The following is an 8370-nucleotide window of genomic DNA, read 5'->3' as shown; positions in this document are numbered from 1 at the left end:
CACGAAAAAACTTATGGTTAGTAGAAGATTTTAGAATTAAGTCCTTTTTTTGGAAAAATATATAAGTAAAATAAGACGTAGATAGATCATGAGTAATTTTATAACACAGAGAATACCTGATAGAATCGAAAAAGACATTTTAATTATAAGTAAAGTTGTATAATAGCTTATAGTGGAATTCAGGATGAGCATTTCGTCCTCTTCAATTCCAACAGCTCAGTGGATAACTCGCTCATTGTTTGATACGAAAGGTAGTTGGTTTGAGTCACGGTGTGAACATCAACACTCAGGTGTAAGTACATCCGGTTATGAGTCCTGAATCGGATAAGATGAGCGTCCTGTACTCCACTGCGAGCCACCATCCAAGTTTATATAAAAACTTGTGGCTATATACCAATATTAAGGTGATCCACTCAAGATGCACATGGGTTAAACAAAAATGATCAAAATTCAGTCATTGACGTTCAACAACGCTGAGATTTAGATGACTGGTTATCGGAATATCAATTTTTACAATGAATTATTGAATGTGAAGTTAAGCAAAAGGAAGGCTCAAATAATTATCAACACTTAAATCAGTAATGCTTCTTGGTCTATAATGGAATTATTTATTTTAATTTATAGATTTATTTTTCTTATAGGACAGCTGTTCTTTAAAAGACATTGCTTCCAGTAACTTGTGTGTATTTGATCATTTGATGAAAGCATTAGCTTTCTCATGACTTTCACCAGCTCAAAAATGAGCTTTCAAAAATGAAATCGATATTTAGCTAATCAGAATGCATTTGTGATATGATTAGTTCATTACATAAAAAATCAAAAGTAGTTAAGGTTAGAACTAGATGATAAAGTTAGGAGTAATGCTTAGGGATAGTGTGAGGTTGCTTTTAAGCCATTTAGATAATTAATTAGGCAGTTGTTTGTTGGTTTGTTTTTAAACGTCAAAATGAATAAATTAAGTTGACAATTCACGTATAATAGTTTACATTGGCTAGACTTCCCATGTTTATCAACCTTCAGCGTTCCAGTTATTAAGTATTTGTATGTTTTATTTAGCATATTGATAAGATACAAGCCACTAATGATTGCGTTTGGAATTTAGCGCAAAACATGCACTAGCCGTTACGTAAATCCGGCTGGTTCGTCTGTAAGGTGAACGTCTACTGACTTATCCTTCAAATTCGAACATGATTGAAAATATAATAACTTTAGTATAAAATTAAGTTCAAAGATGACTGTCTTTATTAACTACAAGAAACTAGAGAGTACGCTGGAAAGATGGTCTAGTTATTTATGAACATTAATTCAAGAAAACATGAAACTTCTTCAAATTTAGATCTCATGATAGTTTTAGTGCAAAAAGTTGATAATTGAATGATAATTGTTCTGTAACTCATAAAATTTGTTTTGATTATATTGGTATCCAGATCAAATAGAAATCTATGTCTTTGTTTCCACGAGCCTAAGGTTATAATAATTATTATGCACATAATAATCAATGGTTTTAAGAAAAGCTCCTTAAGTTCTAATGCAAAATCTTTGACCTAAATAGTTAAAATATGTTGAAAATCAGAGTTGTAAGAACATCAGTGTTGATGGATAGTGATAACTGAACGTTGTGACTTAACTGAATTGTCGATATTTGAATGGTGAACACGATGGATTAACGGTAAAATGGACACTGTAAATTATGAAGTTTTTCAGTTTGTTCCTTAATGAGGTCGTGGGTACTTAAAGTTGTGACGTCGCATTTATAGGACGAAACTCCCAACCCGCAATTTCATCTCTGAGTAGTGACCAATGTCATTCTTGGTTATTCTCTTTTCGTGCTAAATGGTAATCCCCAAGAAAGTGTACTTAGAATCTTATAGAAACCGATACTTCCTGTGGGATTCGAACTCGCATCACCTAGCTTTTCAATCTGAAACGTTAAAATTACGCTATTTGAGTCACAACATACCTCCTGTAGGTCTGATGTTATCGATTTATCATGAATTCTTCTATGTAAACTGCCCCAAAAGCGGGTAGTTCTACATAAATTGCCTAACCAAACACTATAACAGTTTCCAGTAATACACTACTGATTGGTACGTTAGGCGGTTGAAGGTAGTCAACAGGAAACCCAATTCCCTCAACATTGTGTAGACGTCCTAGTGATGAGTCCCAAGTGCCACGAAACCATGGTTAAACAGAGTCTCCTGTCGACTACCTCCAACTACTACTTAAAATGTTGATATGATGCATACGATGTTGAGTTACTTAAACTAATGACTAAACTACAATAACTTGGTCGATAGAATTCCAGGTTCTCTATCTGGTCAAATCAGGAAGAAAAAAATCAACACTAATGTAAATAAAAAATGTATCATGCACAGTAAAATATAAAATCTTAATTTACTTAGTATTGTAAGTAAATTTCAACTTCACCCCATTGCACAAGCAAGTGGCTATCAGGACTCAGTAGCCGAGTGGATAACGCGATGGCGTTTGAAGCGAAAGGTACTGGGTTCGAGTCCCAGAGTGAACATCAACTCTGAGATGTGGTAGGTACATCCATCTGACGAGTTTCAAATAGGACGAAGTGGCGCGCGTCCTGGATTCCACTGCTAGCTACTATCCATCTTTGATTATCATGCTTTTAAGATCTTAATTGTCTAAATAAAAATCATATCTCTGTGTTGATATTCACTATGGTTTGTAAACATTTTTTTTAAAAAGTAATTCGTTTGTTAAATCGTACTTTTGTTAATAATCACCGTGTTCCTTATTGGTAAAAAAAAAGACACTTTTTAGGGGAGTAAACAAATAAAGAATGTGACCTTGTCTTGTTTTTTTTTTCTTTATTATTATTATCTATTTTTGACCCATTCTAAGTAGAGAATATAAATGTATGTTATATTCACTCACTGATATCAACATCTTTGGAAGTAACAACTGTCTTTGAAAATTGATCTATGAATTTTAATATTTTGATAAATTTGGAATCAAGTTAAATGGTATTTCTTTGACCAAAAAAATAGCCATCAAGAGAGAATATCTCCATGTTTTAAATAAATGGATTTAAATAGAAACAAATATTTGATAACTGAACTGTTTGTAAACTAATAGTCGTAATCAGAAAGGATTTTGTGGAGATTTTAATAATTTGATAGAGTTGAGATCATGAGTCAATTGAAGCTAGACCACCATCGAAAACCTGGAAGCACTGAATGGCCAACTCGTCCTATTATGGGAATCCTCAGCAGTGCGCATCCACGATCCCGCACTCTCGAGATTTGAACCCAGGACCAACCATTCTCGCGCCAGAGCACTTAACCGATAGACCACTGAGCTAGCCGGCATCCAACGGTGTTTATGTCTAACTTCAACCGATCCACGAAATTCAGCAACCATTCACCAATGTCATCAGTGAGTTGATATCTCCCAACAGACCTGGTTGAACTCCACTGGTTACTGCTTCTCACTAGAACTCCAGGAAATACCTCATGGAGCCAGTCACTAATGAGCACATGATCATTATCAGAAGGGGTTCGGTGAAAATTTTAATAATTTTATAGAGTTAAGATCATGAGTCAATGGAAGCTAGACCACCATGGAAAACCTGGAAGCACTGGACGGCCGTTTCGTCCTATTATGGGACTCCTCATCAGTGCGCATCCACGATCTCACCGTCGTAATGTTAATCTTTAAAGCTCCTTATTAAAAATCAATATAAGAACAGATGAACATTTGGCTGTAACTAGCTCCAAATGGTATATATCTCCATACATACACAATTCCATTATCAGTTAGAACCCAAAAAAAATAATTAGTAACTAAGCTTTTATCAAATCAAATTCCTTTATATCATTCATTCCAATCACTATATCATTCATTCAAATCAGCTTTAAAATCATTTATTGCATGATAGAATTATTTTTGACCTTATATCTATCTATCTATTTATTTACTATTAACAATATTAATCATTTCTAAATTTAGAAAATTAAAAACCAAAAAAAAACGAAGAAGAAGAAGAAGAAGAAATTCCAATCAATAATCTTTTTTTTCAGTTCGTCACTATGGTTAGTAAACTAATAAACTTAACAATAGAAACTATTATTGATTAATCAATAATCAATAAATTACTCATTCATATGATTGATACATTGAAGTTATGGTTACACGTATGGAAACTGAAACACACTATACTTCATCATAAGGTGTGTGTGTGTTTGTGTAGGCGCCTATGGTTCAATTTGCTTTCATGTGTGAATTATTATTATTATTATTATTAGTATTAGTATTAGTATTATTAACACTTTACAGTGTTCATTTCCATTTGATTGAGTAAAAACAAGATGAGACCTTGTTGAGAAAAAGTGGTTTCGAATTACTTTAGAGATACGTTTGCCCTAAGTAAATAAATTCAATTATTTTCGGTAGTTTTGGATTTATTATTTGATTAATTAGATTGGTCAGAAGGGGTTTTTGTGGATATTTCAGTATTTTCATAGTTGAAATCATGAATCAATTGAAGCTAGACTACCATCGAAAACCTGGAATCACTGGACGGCCAACTCGTCCTATTATGGAACTCCTCAATGGCAGTGCGCATCCACGATCCCACACTCGCGAGATTCGAAATCAGGACCTATCAGTCTCACCCCAGAGCACTTAACCGATAGACCACTGAGCTAGCCAGCATCCAATGGTGTTAATGTCTAACTTCAACCAATCCACGAAGTTTGAGCAACCGTTCACCAATTGTCTTCAGTGAGTTGATATCTCTACAACAGACTTGGTTGAACTCTACTGGTTACTGCTTCCCGATAGAACTCAAGGAAACATTCCTTACAGTCAGTCACTAGTGAGCATATGATTATATATCAAAAAGGGTTTTTTGTGGATATTTCAGTATTTTCATGATCATTAGATTGCAATTGTAATAATTTTACAAGGGGTTTGTTTTTGATTTACTCAATATGATGATGAGGTCAAAACTTAAAATAATAAATATCACCGAAATATGGAGATCGAAAGATTGATGAGTAAAATAGTTGGAGATTTATTTGTTCATATATTTGAACACATAAACATTGGGATAAGAAAGCACCAAATACATATGCATTACACAATAACAATGAGGCCAGTAGTAGTTATCATTGATTTGTGTGATAGCTGTGATACTACACAGGTGCCCAAATAGAAGTAGATGGTTCTCCTAAAAGGCCACACCTAAAGCCTTTGACCTAAAGGTCTAGTACACAAGGCAGTGGAGCATCGTGAGGAGATGCAGTCCCATGGTAGCCGGTGACCAACGATTGATTCATACGCCATTTGTTCCTTCAGGATACTGGAGCCCATGTGAACCATTGGTTTGGAATCAGGGTTTTCCAGTTCCTCTAGTTGGATCCTCTATATCTACCAATCCGGTTAAAGCGCCGTACATTCGCTTATCGTCCTCTGAATTTCGTAAACAACAGTAATGCCACTGTGAGAAGGTAGTGAGTAGGACTTCCCTTTCAGAGGCTATATACGCGTGTCTATGTGAGAGCATTTGGAGAGGGAGAGCTGATTTTCCCCACTCTCTGCCGTACCAGGGCCTAATGTTAACAGTTAGATGTTAATTGCCCAATCACATAAACTGAAGTGTTTTTTTTGATCAAGTGTCCTTCAAAGTTATGACTCATTATCAACAATGTACAGAGACCCATAATTTCATTTCAATATTTTACTGTACATTTACAACAACAAAAACATTGTTATCCAGGACATTAACAGTACACATAAAAATGAGACAAACAAAGGACATGGAAAATTATGTCTATTTATATCTTAGCGTTAATGTTTTGTTTATCATAATGGTGTCTTGATGATCATAAAAAAGAGAAGTGAATACAAAATGTATAGATTGGAATAAATCTAGTTGATAAGAGGAAAACATGGTTGCTTCTATAAGAAAGAAAGTGGTGTCTCTTTTTCAATGTTCAATAAAGGTAAATTGTCCAGCATTTTCAAGCATTTGACCATTCATTTAATGAGACAGTGCTGTGTATAAAGAGTACGAATTCCATCGTAGGTTTCATTTCAATCACTTAATTCTATTTACATGTTAGAATGTACCACTTTTAACGCACACCAAACTCACCAGATGTAAAAGCAAGTAAAGTGAATGTTAGAGTTTCAAATGAAATCCTCAGTGAAAATTATGCTTCCTCATGCCGTAATCACTAACGAAGTGAATAATGAATAGAAAATGCCCGAAAATACTTGATACGGTATGTATATATAGAATATTGAAAAAATGAATGTACTACACATATCCTATCTCCATTAAATTTTTCTTATAAAAAAAATTGACAGTTAAATCTAATTTGATTACAAAGCGCTTAATAGTAAGTACCATTGACAAAACAATTAACAGTAGCAAGGGAACTAACACAAACATGATATTGGTACTACTCTCAACATTCAAGCAGTTCTATAGAAGGTCAAGTACAATCAGTTAGGACACAAATGGAGTTTCTAAATAGAATAGTGAATGATTCTTACAACAAACAACATTTTCTTTAAGATTATCTATATAGCCTGCTGATGAGTTGAACCAGTTTAAATAAAACCTAGATCCATGACTTCCTGTTAAAGAGTTCTACATTCGAACAAGACAGCTGTTCTATGCTCCTTGATGTTCAATAATTTTCTAACTGATGTTAGTCCACAATATAAACTACTTTCAGATTGAACAATATTTACAAATTTATTAGCTGGACTAGTCAAGGCATGAATGTGCTCACATCCAATCTTGAGGTCAATGTATAAATAATAAATTATAAAGGAGACATGCTATTAGAGAAAACTGAAGGGTCAGAAGGACAGAGATGTCTATACATACTAATGATTTGTGTACCTAGTCAGTTGGCTTGCCATTCAAAGCTTCCTAGTCATTTGTCAGTCGTCCTACTTGTTTCAGTGGTTGGGTGAAGATACAGTAAATGTGTGTATCTGAATAAGACTCAGTAGAACGTAACGCAAACCTACTTTGTCAATCTCAAAGACATCACATTGTTCGAAGTATATTCATTACAAGAGAAAATTATTACAATCCCTAAGTTTATTATTATAGATATATAAACAGAAAATATGGTTGACATCGTTTTATGAAAACAAGTCTGTGTTTATTGTGTTTAGTTTTTGCTTCATTAAATGTCTAGAAAATCTTCTGTTGAACCATTTTCTTTGCCCCTTCTGATAATAATAAACGACTAGTAATCGATAATCATCTCAGGAGACAAGTAAATGCCTATTGTATGCAAACATTCTTCATTTCATAATCCCTAATTGTAAGTGATAGAAAGTTTGAATGAAGATTAGCATAAATTGTGCCTATAAGTGCATGCGTATGGAACGCTGACTTAATGGTTGTTAAAGTAGTCAACTTTCAATTATTTTGATGAGAGCATATCTGAAACCCCGTTTCATAGATTTCAGGTTGAGTAAAATAGTAGTTAATATCAGTAGAAGTCATATGATTGAATGTGGTTAGTGAACTGGGTACACAAATACGTCTGTGCATGATTACTGAGTAACCTACACGTCTAAACTTTAAAAAAATATGATCAGCTCTCATCATCAGTCATATGATCAAAAAGTCAATGAGTAATTAGCAACGTAAAAATTTTCTCTCTGCTACTGTGTTACATGTTGAAAATCCCCTAGCTTTCTTTCAACCCATTCCCACACCAGCTAATATTGACTGTCGAGAGAGATAGTAGTTATTCACTCGTAATTCATAGTTGAACCACTTCAGTCGAAGAAGATGAACTCCATCAACTGATTTGTCATCTTTATCCAATATCCTGCATCTAACCACAAATCAGATCGCTCAATGGTCCTAACATACGCGAGCAGTGCTTAGTCAGCATCGATGATCAAATACTAGTAACCTATAAACATTACATATTTTTAGAGGTAGAGTTTCATATGCATAAATTACTAGAGAATAAACTACCGTGAAGTATATTTACTCTCTAGTTCGTTAGTAGATATCATAAAAAAGTTGCCTTAATTTTCATAAAAATCCTCCTAACGGTACACAGATTATTAGAACGTTGTTATATAATGAAAATAACCGTTATGAAATTTGGTGATAAGTTGGGTTTTCAGAAACAGCTTAACCTAGTAGTACTATAATCTATGGACGAACTAATCAAAAGACCCTGTTTATTTTTGCACAATATTCATTCATTTATATGGTTATAGAACAGTTTTGAGTTACAGCTGGTGTCAGTTCATGATAATAACCACTAATCATAACATCAAATACCCATCTCTAACCAATAATAATGTAGAGATCCTTAAAAATCTGTTTGGATCGTTTTAAAGGTTCTA

The 8370-nt window shown here is 33.9% G+C and overlaps 1 non-coding gene across 1 annotated transcript; it reads left to right on the top strand.

Moving 5' to 3' along the window:
• Positions 1–2457: 2457 nt before the first annotated feature.
• Smp_tRNA_01682_Gln_TTG.1.1 lies at positions 2458–2524 on the top strand. Its single transcript has one exon. It is a non-coding gene (tRNA).
• Positions 2525–8370: the final 5846 nt, after the last annotated feature.

Source organism: Schistosoma mansoni (genome assembly GCF_000237925.1).
Source record: "Schistosoma mansoni, WGS project CABG00000000 data, chromosome 3 unplaced supercontig 0124, strain Puerto Rico, whole genome shotgun sequence".
Classification (NCBI taxonomy): domain Eukaryota; kingdom Metazoa; phylum Platyhelminthes; class Trematoda; order Strigeidida; family Schistosomatidae; genus Schistosoma; species Schistosoma mansoni.
Note: the sequence above shows the minus strand (reverse complement) of the source record. Positions and strands in the feature narration are given on the sequence as shown.